Source organism: Pseudorca crassidens, chromosome 13 (genome assembly GCF_039906515.1).
Source record: "Pseudorca crassidens isolate mPseCra1 chromosome 13, mPseCra1.hap1, whole genome shotgun sequence".
In the NCBI taxonomy this organism is placed as follows: Eukaryota; Metazoa; Chordata; class Mammalia; order Artiodactyla; family Delphinidae; genus Pseudorca; species Pseudorca crassidens.
Window position 1 is genome coordinate 33,199,826 of NC_090308.1, and position 11,770 is coordinate 33,211,595.

Here is an 11,770-nt window from a genome sequence, read left to right on the forward strand (position 1 = left end):
AATTATGCTCAAAATATATTTTAACAGTTTTTTGAACTCTAATATCCAAATAGTCACATATTTCAATAAAGATTGTTATGTCTCTGAAATCACTTTTAATCTAAAGAATCCTTCTATTCTTTAGATAGTATTTCTTCTTTTCTCCCGACTTTTTAAATTTTTTTCTCTTGACTTTGACTTTTTAAAAAGTCCAGACAAGTTTGCTTTGAGAATGTCCCAAATTATCAATTTGTCTGATTGATTCATAATGATGCTATTTAACTTGCTTCTTTAATTCCAATACTTCTTGCAAAATGCAAATTAGATAGATGCTTTATTCAGAATAAACATTCTTGGCAAAATCACTTTATTGTCAATGATTTATATATGTTATATTACATAGAAGAGAAGACACAAACTGTCAGATCATCCTACTATTAGCAAATACTAAGACTGTCTACTTGGTTGGGGTAGTGACTGACAGATCTTTTCGTACTAAAGGTACATTTTCCCCTTTGCAATTAGCAAGCAATCTATGGAGTGATGACTTATCACTGTGAGACTATCGTGTTACCCAACAATCCACTAGTCAAAAATTTTAGCCTCCATTGACATTCCTGCCTGAATCAGATACAACATTGATGCTGCAACAGTGATTTTTTTAAATGTATCTTTTTTCCTATAATTTATTAGTCTCTCTCTTTCTTTTCTTTTTTGGGATATCTCTGTTGACTGATGAATTTTTGTTTGTTTATTCAAATTTTTGTGATCACTTACCATCATTGTTATTTTTTTTCTATGTTCAAATTTTCCCAAATTAGACCAGTCAGAGACCCTTCAATGTGATCTCTGAGTCCTTTTGACATGACCCCATTAGTCTCTGACCACTTCCTTTATTTCTAGCACCACAAGATGATCTGGCTTGATTGTATTTTCCTGGCCACAAGCTGTAATCTCAGCCATTTCTCCAAAGAGGCTTGGTTCCTTTAGAAGTTAATGGTATTCAGAAACCAAGATCTGTGCCCTAGGTGTCTGCCGGTGGGATGTCACTACTTTCATGACAGTACCTTATTATTAACGAAGAAAGACAAAAACAAAGAAACTTAGTAACTACCTTTAAAAATAGAAAATAATTTAAAAATATATAAAAAAAGATAACACAAGTATTTCAAAAAACTACATGAGTCTGGAGATGAAGACGACTTTCCTAACCAATACTAGGAAAAAATTCTTACAGCAAAGAATACCAAAAGCAAAACCAATAATCAAACAATATGACTGGGGGAAATATTTGCAATCCAAATAGCAAAAGCTAACATCTATAATATAATATCCAAATAGACACATTCTGAAAAGAAAAATGCAAATGACCAATGGAAAAAAATGTATGAAAGTTTAAATGGGAGTTAATAGATGAACAAATCCAATCAACTACCAAACATGTGAAAAATGCCGAAATTTGCTAGTCATCATAGAAATGCACATGCCCAGTCACATTTTACCTTCCTCACTGGCAAGCATGTTTAAATGGACATCTCTCTGATTTGTGTGGATATGGGAGAAAAGAAGCTCAGACATTTGGGAGAAAAGTGAGTTATCGCATCCATTTCAGAAAGCAATCCAGCAACATCTATCAAAGTAAAAAGTCAATACAGCCTTTGAGCCAAAAATCTTACTCCTATGCGTCAAGCTATAGAAACAAATGCACCAATACTTAGAACATATAGGTATGGATATGAGTGTGTCTGTTGTTTCACTGGTTGTTGCGAAGGGAAAAAATAAACCTAGAAACAAACTGAACACTCCCCAACGGGGAAATAAACACCATGGAATAGTATGCAGTCGTTAAAAATAATTAATTAGAGCCACTGGAAGAATTTCCATGAAGTAATGCTGAGTGAGAAAATCAAGATGCTAAAAGGTATGTGGAGTTAGAATTTATTTTAATAAAACCAAAAGACCAAATAAAATCTCTAACATATGTACACGTGTATGGATACATATGGTTATATATCCAAGGCTTTAAAAGACACCATAAAGAAAATGAAAAGACAAGACACAGGCTGAGAGAAAATATATGCAAGTTATATCTGATAAACGTCTTGTGTCCTCGCTTCTGAAGAATGTGAGTCTATGCACTGTGACATCCACAGAGAAATGCTGGCTAGCTGAAAAATGTCACCTGAAGTTAACATTTTGCAGGATGTGATTAAAATTATCAGCCACGTTAAAGTACGTGCCCTTAACTCACGTCTGTTCGCGCAGCTCTGTGAGGAGCTGGACGCAGAGCACACACGTCTTCTCTTATACACAGAAGTGAGATGGCTTCCTAAAGGTAGATCACTGGGCAGAGTTTTTGAGTTATGAGAGCCGCTCCACAGCTTTCTTTTAGAAAAACAGTCACCACCGGCAGCACAGTTCAGTGTCACAAAACTTGCTTCCTTGTGTGACATACTCAACCCGCTCAACGAACTCAATCTGTCGCTTCAGGGGAGAATGACAACTGTGTTCAAGTCGGCAGATAAAATGGCTGCATTCAAAGCTAAACTGGAATTACGGGGACGACGAGTGAACATTGGGATTTTTGACATGTTTCAAACATTAGCAGAGATTTTGCAAGGGACTGAGCCAGGGCCTTCTTTCTCCCAGCTGGTGCATGATCACCTATCTCAGCTTTCAAAAGAGTTGAGCATTACTTCCCAAACACGAAAGACCCCTGAACTAGGGAGGAATGGATCGCAACCCATTTGTGAATAAGCCAGGTGAATCGACTGTCCGGGCTAGAAGAGAATCAATTGCTTGAGATCGCAAATGATGGTGGCCTTGTGAAGCAGGGTTTTCTGCAGTGACAGCAACCAAAACGAGATTACAGAGTAGACTGGACATAAGCAACACACTTCACGTGTCACTATCTCCCACCGCCCCCAGATGGGACCAGCTAGTTGCAGGAAAACAAGCCCAGGGCTCCCATTGATTCTGCATTATGGTGAGTTGTATAGTTATTTCATTATATCTTACAATAATAATAGAAATAAAGTGCACAATAAATGTAATGCGCTTGAATCATCCCAAAACCATCCCCCCCACCCCGCCCCAGTCCGTGGAAAAACTGTCTTCCACGAAACTGGTCCCTAGTGCCAAAAATGTTGTGGACCACTGACATAGAGAATATCAAAATGGTTCTGTGAAACAACGGAAATTTGAGGTGTGTCACACTTAAAAATAAACAAAACAATAAATAAGCTAACAGATAAATTCTTCAGTAGATCTTCACAGGTCATAATATGAAATTTAAACTTTTCTGGACTCTTTCCTTTGCAGAACTCTTTTTTGCGGAGCACAGGCTCCAGACACGCAGGCTCAGCGGCCATGGCTCACGGGCCCAGCCGCTCCGCAGCACGTGGGATCTTCCCCGACCGGGGCACGAACCCGCATCCCATGCATCAGCAGGCGGACTCTCAACTACTGTGCCACCAGGGAAGCCCCAGAACTCTTTTTATAAGCAGCTACCATATGAGCATTACCCAAGTCATGTTTTCCATACATAAAAATGAGGTCCTAGATGGGTAATATGAGGAAAGCTTAGAAAGGACTTTTTATAAACATGTAGACAGGTTCATAAAGAGGGACAGTGTAAATTCAAAAGGCTTGCAACAGCTGAGGAGTACTGCCAGCCTTAGGTCTAAAGGGGTTAGGAGAAGGAGAAGTTATAGGAACTCAGAGAGGGTAGCTTTATAAGAAAGGCCATCGAAAAGGAGTTGTGGCCTTCAGCTGAGGGAGCAGCTAATCTGTGGTGACCTGGTTACTTGGAAGAGGAATAAATATCCTAAATACTCTCTCCTCCCACTATTACCTTCTGAAAGTACAAGTGTCCCAATTAGGCTAAACACAACCAAAAACAAACACGGGGGCACTCGAGCATGAAATCCATAAACATCAGCATCCTGGGAACAATGTGAAGAAGAGTAGAGAGTAAATCTGGAAGGGTCAACAATGGATGCTACCCAACACATCACAGGTTGCTAACAGCTACACAAAAGGAAAGAAAAGGTTATGTTGGCAAAATAACTGTTGGCTAACATAAAGCCAAATCCTAAGGCATGAGGAAGGATATAGTGTGTACTCTTTTCAAAACTTCATTTTTAATTGAACTAATTTAAAAGACACTTAGTAGAATCGGTGTTTCACAGAAATCAAATGCAAGGATTCACTACCCATACAATGGCTGGTTTACCTGACTCTCTCCAGCTACGTTGTAACCTTGAGAGCAGAAACTGTTTCTCATCTCTCTGTCCCCATTGCCTGAGATATATTTACTGAATGAATAAGTAAGTGAGTGAAAAGAATGAATCAACTCTATAGTCTAACCTAATACTCAAGGCTCACCTAATAACATTTTCTTTTTAAATTTTTTTAATTCAAGTATAGTTGATGTACAATATTATGTTAGTTTCAGGTGTACAACATAGTGATTTGACAGTCAAATACATTATGAAATGATCACCACAATAAGTCTAGTAACCATTTGTCACCATACAAAATTATTAGAGTATTAATAACATTTTCAGTATTACCTACCTCTATTTCTCTACTCCTGTCAAACTAATTCCAAGCAACCTATACTTTCTCCATTTGGTAACTTTGATAGCCCTGTGTTCTCTTCAAGAACGGAATTTCTCTATTGACATTAAGGTCTGATTATTCTTTGTTGTGCGGAGCTGTCCTGTACATTGTAGGATGTTTAGCAGCATCCCACTAGATGTCAGTAGCACTTCCCAAGTTGTGACGACCAAAAATCAAAAATGTCTCCAGACATTGCTAAATGTCCCCCTGGGATGGGAGGAGGAGGTAGGAAAGGGGAGGATTGTCCCCCATTGAGAACCACTGTTCTACAATACCACTCCTCCCTTTTTTTCCTAGTAAAGCCACCTCTAAGATGCTACCTTTACAGAAATTTTGTATTTCTTGAAACTGTATCTCCCTTTTCTCAGCCATTGTAATAATGACTTTTAACCTTCTACAGAGAACCTATCTCTTTCCACCTTGAACTGAATTGCTTGAATTCTTCTATTAGATGCATTTGCCATGAAAATGAGAACATTTCTATATTTCTCAATGTAATTGGTGATTTATCTTTTGTATGTTTTAGTATATGCTCAATAAACGTTTTTTAAATAAATTAATAATTTTGCTTTTTCCATATGCAGAATTGCCATAATATAGTCATGGGTGCTCTTTGCATTAAGTAAAGGGCTTTAGAGAAAGGTGAGTCTTTGAGGCTCTGGTATGACAAATTTCTTTTTACAATAAGGAGGTGGGAGCGATCTTGCTCACTCCCTGGGATATAAAAGAGGCTTATGACCGTGAGAAAAACAAAATTCAGAAAAACAAGCTATCCATGATTTCACAGCCTAAACATCAAAATTCAAAGCAGGATTTCACATCCTCTTTATAATAGTTTTTTTTTTAAGATTCCTAATTAACATAGGGATCCAAATTAAATATTTGAAGAGAAATTGAAGAGATCAAATGCATGGTTGTCGTTGGTTGACATTTACCATAACAATTTACCTTTAATAATGAGGTCTACAAAGTTGTTTTCATCTTCAAAATGCTCTAAGACATTAGTTATTGCAAGACTCCTGTGCAATAAATAATTATTATTATCTCTCTCTTTATTGATGGGAAAATGAAACAAAATTGTTTAAGAACTTTCTCCAGCTTACTTAGGTCAGCTACAGTGTTAAATATCTAATTCCTTTCAGTACACCTTTTTTTTTCACTCTAAAACCTGATTTAAGAATGATTTTTACAAAATATATTTTATGAAGTTTGTTAACAGAAACCTCAAATAATTTTTTTTTTTTTGCGGTACACGGGCCTCTCACTGTTGCGGCCTCTCCCGTCATGGAGCACAGGCTCTGGACGCACAGGCTCCGCGGCCATGGCTCACAGGCCCAGCCGCTCCACGGCATGTGGGATCTTCCCAGACTGGGGCACGAACCCGTGTCCCCTGCATTGACAGGCGGACCCTCAACCACTGCGCCACCAAAGCCCTCAAATAATTTTTAATATCAGAGATATAAATAACAAACTCTCCTCTTCCACTAAATATTAAATCAAACTTCAGTCTTCAGTATTCCAGTTTAAACTATAAAATTTTACAAAGGGATAAGTGATTTCTAGAAATTACTTTTCCATTCCTTCAGCATCATTAGTAGTAAGTGGATGAACATTTTCTTCAAGAAAATATGTAATCTTTTAAAAATTCTAGCTCAAAGAGAAATAAAGTTCAAAACATAGTCTGATGATATTCCAGGATTTACAAACCTAGAACTTCCCTTGGGAAATAAATGACACGAAATATACTATGTTGTCATATTTTATAATGTTTTTGGAAATAAAATGTTGGAAAAGTTTTGCATATTTCTGTCAATTTTGTGTTTGTGAATTTGCAGTTTCAGATGCATTATAGGATATGTTCACAGATTTAGGAAAACAAATTTCTTGTCCTATTAATTCCATAGAATATGGATGTGTCTTTGTATTTGCACCACTTACTTATAATATATATATTCAAAATGATGTCTACATCCACCCAGTCAACATAAATGGATCTTTTCCTTGAGACTGTTAAACATATCTGTGCCTCTTTTCCAAAGTGGTCACTTAAGTAGCAGCTTCTCACTAAACACTCAGTTTCTACAATCATACCTTGTCTTCTGTTGAGCATATTAACTTGTACGTAATAGGTCAATCTACAATTTCACTTCTTAAGAAAATACAAACTAATTCACCAGTTTTAAAATTGTATCCATTAGCTGCTTAATAGTTTAGGATTGAAATGCCAGAAGCATTTAAGAAAGGAAGGAAGCCAAGACAGTGGATGATGACAGGATACATGTCAGTGCTTAACATTTCAAATAAAGGTTGTCCACTCAGTGTAAAGGAAGGTGAGGAGAGGAAGGGATGTGATGGAGAAGTACTAGGAGTTTCCATAGTAGCAGAGAGGAGAGGTTTTAGAAGAACCATGGTCAGCGCTATTATTTCTTCACCTGTGGAATGACTTGACTGCTAACTCTCATGGAAGTCTTGACTCTTGGCAGGAGAGAGACATGGCTAACCCCCCACAGAACAGCCACTTCAGAGTGCTGCCCTGAAACAGCCTTTTTCTTACTATGTATACATTTTTAGGCATCCACATGCTTGCCACCACTATGACATTAATCAGAATGTGTGGGTGAGTGAAATCAAAAGTAGAATGAGAAAATACCCGAGAGGAAACAGAAAGCAGCCAATGCTAACATTTCCCCTAAATTCACACGGAATATTCCAGTGTAAAACTATGGTCAGAAATATTTCATTTGCTCCTTTGTTTTCTTGCAGAAGTTATCTGAGTCTCCAGCGATTGAATAAAAATTTGGCAAAAAGTGACTTAAGAGGTATATTAAAGTTAAACCTTAGATTAGGATATTGTTGTCTTTATTAAAGTACAAACATTTGGAAAGATGGAGGTAAAAAGGGAGGGATGGAAAGGTGGATGAACATAAGAAAAAGGGACAGAGAAAATCTTCTTTGACTACCTATCTACCTACTCTATAAGATGCACCTGTTAACCATTTTATATACATCATGTTTAATTCTCACAGTATGCCTGTAACACGGATTTATATACTAATTTTTATAAGTAAAAAAATGCTCGGGCTTCCCTGGTGGCGCAGTGGTTGAGAGTCCGCCTGCCAATGCAGGGGACATGGGTTCGTGCCCCGGTCCGGGAAGATCCCACATGCCGCGGAGCGGCTGGGCCCGTGAGCCATGGCCGCTGAGCCTGCGCGTCCGGAGCCTGTGCTCCACAATGGGAGAGGCCACAACAGTGAGAGGCCCGCGTACCGCAAAAAAAAAAAAAAAAATGCTCAAAGCTATTAGGTAATCTGCCCAAGATTACTCAATTAATATGAGTAGTAATAGTAATTTTAAACCAGATCTAATTCTGAAGAACAACCTTTTTGTACTTCACAATTCTAATACCTTTTTACTAATTTATACTTAAGTGAACACTTAAAAGTCTAAAATCTTAGTGAGAGCATTGGAGCCAAAAAAAAGTGGCAAAGAGAAAACAGTGGGACAGGGAGAGAAGACCATTCAAGAAAATAGGGCAAGAAAAAAGTTCTAGAAGAAAGTTGTGCCCTCTCCAAAAAACTTTAAGAATAAAGGAAACCATATAGACCAGGAGACTACAAAAGAAGCTTGCAAACACTATATCTATGAAATGCAGCTTTGTGAAAAGCAATGACATTAAAATTAAACAAAACCAATTTATGATCAATTCATCAGTAAATCATAATTAATCAAAATTCTTAGGGAGTACAACAGTCCAATATGTGATATTTATTTATTAATTGGTTATAAAACTATATAATATGATCCTTTCATAAGACTAATAAAAATGTGCTGAGAAAGACAGAGAGAGAGAGAGAAAAGAAAGAGAGACCTTCATAGCACTGACTTATTTCTGGACAGCTCTGCCAAAAATTAATGCAATGCCATTAATCTTAACATGTATTTATCACCATCAGACAGTTTTCAATTCATTCAATGCCCCTCATTTTTCAGCTACAATGACAGTGCCAATTAAAATTAATTTTTCACATATTTCAGGTACCTTTAATGGTTTACTAAATTCCAGGAACTACATACTGCATCTACTATCTTTCTTCTATTCTCAGAGTTTGTAATTCGACATGAAGCTATCAATCTTAACATAATTTATCCTTTATAAGACCATGTTATTGTTAATTGATCCCAGTGCCCTCTAAATTTTCCAAGATGCTATATATATAACAGCTTATAGGAAAAACAGGTTTACCAAAATTAATTAAAATTTTTTTATGATCACATACATTTTCTATTTCACCTTCCACAGTATCTATATATTTCATATAGATATGAAGATCTAAAAATAGAGTACTTTCTGTTTTCTCGAATGGTTATTTTCTAAAAATATTGGTTCCTTAAACATCCAGAAAGTCAAAGAGGTTACTTATTTTACAGAAAGGAAAATAACAGAAAGCTCTAGATTATTTTTTCTTGATAAAATAGATTATAATTTTGAGTGGTTTGAGAATGGCAGAAAGTCAGAGGTTACATCTTTTATTGATTTTTTTTTTTTTTTTGGTGATTTTACTATCATGAAACTCTGATGTCCATCTGGAAAGAATCAGAAGTATAAAGTATCAAATCTAGGTTCAGTGTGCCATGGAGTTATTTACGTTAAATGTTGGTATACCTTGATATACTATTTAGGATTTAGGATTTGGACCAGCTGCATGAGACAGAAAACAAAAATTACTAGTGGCCTGAACAAAACAGTAGTATACTTTTCTCCCATGTAAAATAATTTTGGGGGAAGGCAGTCAGAGTTTTCAGAGACCCAGACTTTTTCTCTCTTTCTACTCCACAATCCTAGTACATGCTTCGCATTCTAAAGGTCAATCATGGTTCAAAAAAGAGGAAAGGAAGACAAAGAGCATACTTCCTCTTTTTAAAGAAGGCTTTGCATAAATCCCACACAATATTTCCACTTATATCAATGGAAATAAGTTAGTCACATGATCACACCCAACAGCAAGACAGGAAATAGTCTTTTAGCTGGGCAAAAAATCAGAATTTTCTCACAAAAGAAGAAATGGACATTAGGGGGCAATTAAAAATCCATGACATGAGAGTGTTCCCTCCTTGTCCCTCATTTTTAAAAGCATTCTTCAAATACTTTTTAAATCATCTGTTATATTCGTTCTTTGGGTAATGGCTTTCATTATCCAATATCCAACTTATCAACCCAATGTAATTGTCATTATCTTTAAAGCTATATTTATTATTCAGTCCTGTCTCCTAACTTCCTAATTTCAAAATGCCTATTGTCATCTCTACTTGGATTTTCTACAGTGTGACAGACATACTGCTATGTACTCACCAAACCATTCTATTTTTTTTGGCAGAGAGGGGGATGGTGCACACAAGAAGACTACATTTACCAACCTCCCTTACTCTAAACTGAAACCATATGACTAGATTCAGGCCAGTGGAACACTGGAAGAAGTGATATATTCTTTTTTTTTTTTTTTTTTAAGAAGTGATATATTCTTAAAAGGCCCCATTTGATAGTTCACTCTTTCTGCTATATCTGAGGCAGGGGTGATGGACTCCAAGATGGTAGAGCAAAAGAACTGAAGGAGTCTATAGGTGTGAGTCACTGCTTAGAGATGGGCAATCCAGGAAAAACCATTACACAAACCCCTATCAGACTTCCTATTAAAATTATGAGATTTGCAAGGTTATTTGTTCCATAAAGCATTAATTACACTGATGAACACAAACAGGTATCAATAATTTAAAGGTTCACTATATGTTCTAGTGACTCAAATATAGTTCATACCAGATTAGTTTTGTTAGGTGGACAAACCATGTTTAGAATTACAGGTTTTCTTGATATCAACAAGATAGACTGAAATCCAATATTAATCAAATTATGAAGGTTAGAGGAATTATATATAATAACATAAAGGGGAAACACAACAATCAATGAGGGCAAATTCTGGGGACTCTTCAAGTAAGTCTAATGGTTTTGATTAGCATTCCTTCAGTGCTGTGTATATCTACTATCTCTACTCCTTGTGATCAGAGCTGTTGTCTAATTTCTGTTTCCACACAAATACACAGTATCTTACTTTGTATGGAATGAGTGTTCAATGGTAATGATGATAATGTTGATGAAGATGACAGTGATAATGATAGTATTAATAGAGTTGAAGTAAAACTATACATTGGTGTCATTTTATCAAGATTGGTAAATATATAATAAATACTTTCAAATAATGAGTTTGGAGGTGGAATAGTTTAAAGCTATTCCCCCTTTATTTAATTTTTCTCTTTTTCCCTTTTAATTTTTGGTTGCCTCACCTCTTGTATATTTACCAAGTTTTATCATATGATCACTTTCTCAAAATTTTTCACTTTTGAGCTTTCTTCTAAATGTGTACTTGTGTAAATGAAGCAGTACATTTAAAGCCTAATTGGCATCCTCACCTTTCATTAAAAACAAAAGTCAATACTTGCCACCTCACTTTTTTCCCTGCTGACATGTGACTAATTATTCTTCCAATGTCTCCACACCTGAAAGAAGTCACAAGAAGGATTCTCTACCCAAATAAGGAAGAATTTGAGTAAATAAGCAACACTGCTCCATCTACAGTTTTTGAACACTTAAACATGAATTGCAATATATATAAGTGTTTTTAGATGAAAAGTACAAGGACAGAGTCTTTTTCATGCTGTGTAAGCTGTGCAGAAATAATGGTGATATTTATTCTAGTTGTTTGAGCAGAGGGTACATTGAAGTCAAATGGAAGATGTATGACGAGAGGAATGAAGAGAAACTTTTACAAATATAATAGGACCCCTATTAAAGGAGCTTTAGAAAAACTTCAGTAAAAACTTGTACTGTTAACTATGACAAGAAAGACAAAAGAGAAGAAAGGGGAAAAGGGGTATTCAAAAGAGAAAGAAAAGCATGGACAAAAGTTTGTTTTTTGCTTTTTTAAGTACTGCAGAAAAGAGACAGAAAAAAATTATGAGATATAAAAAGAGCACAAAATAATACAGGTTTATCCTATTCTACTTTATTCCAATTTTCCCTGAAAAGAAAAATGGTCATGAAAACAGAAAAGAGACAGGGTTATCGCAGGTAGGAAACCATTAGGAAACAAGCATGTGGAGTACAAGGACAGTATCA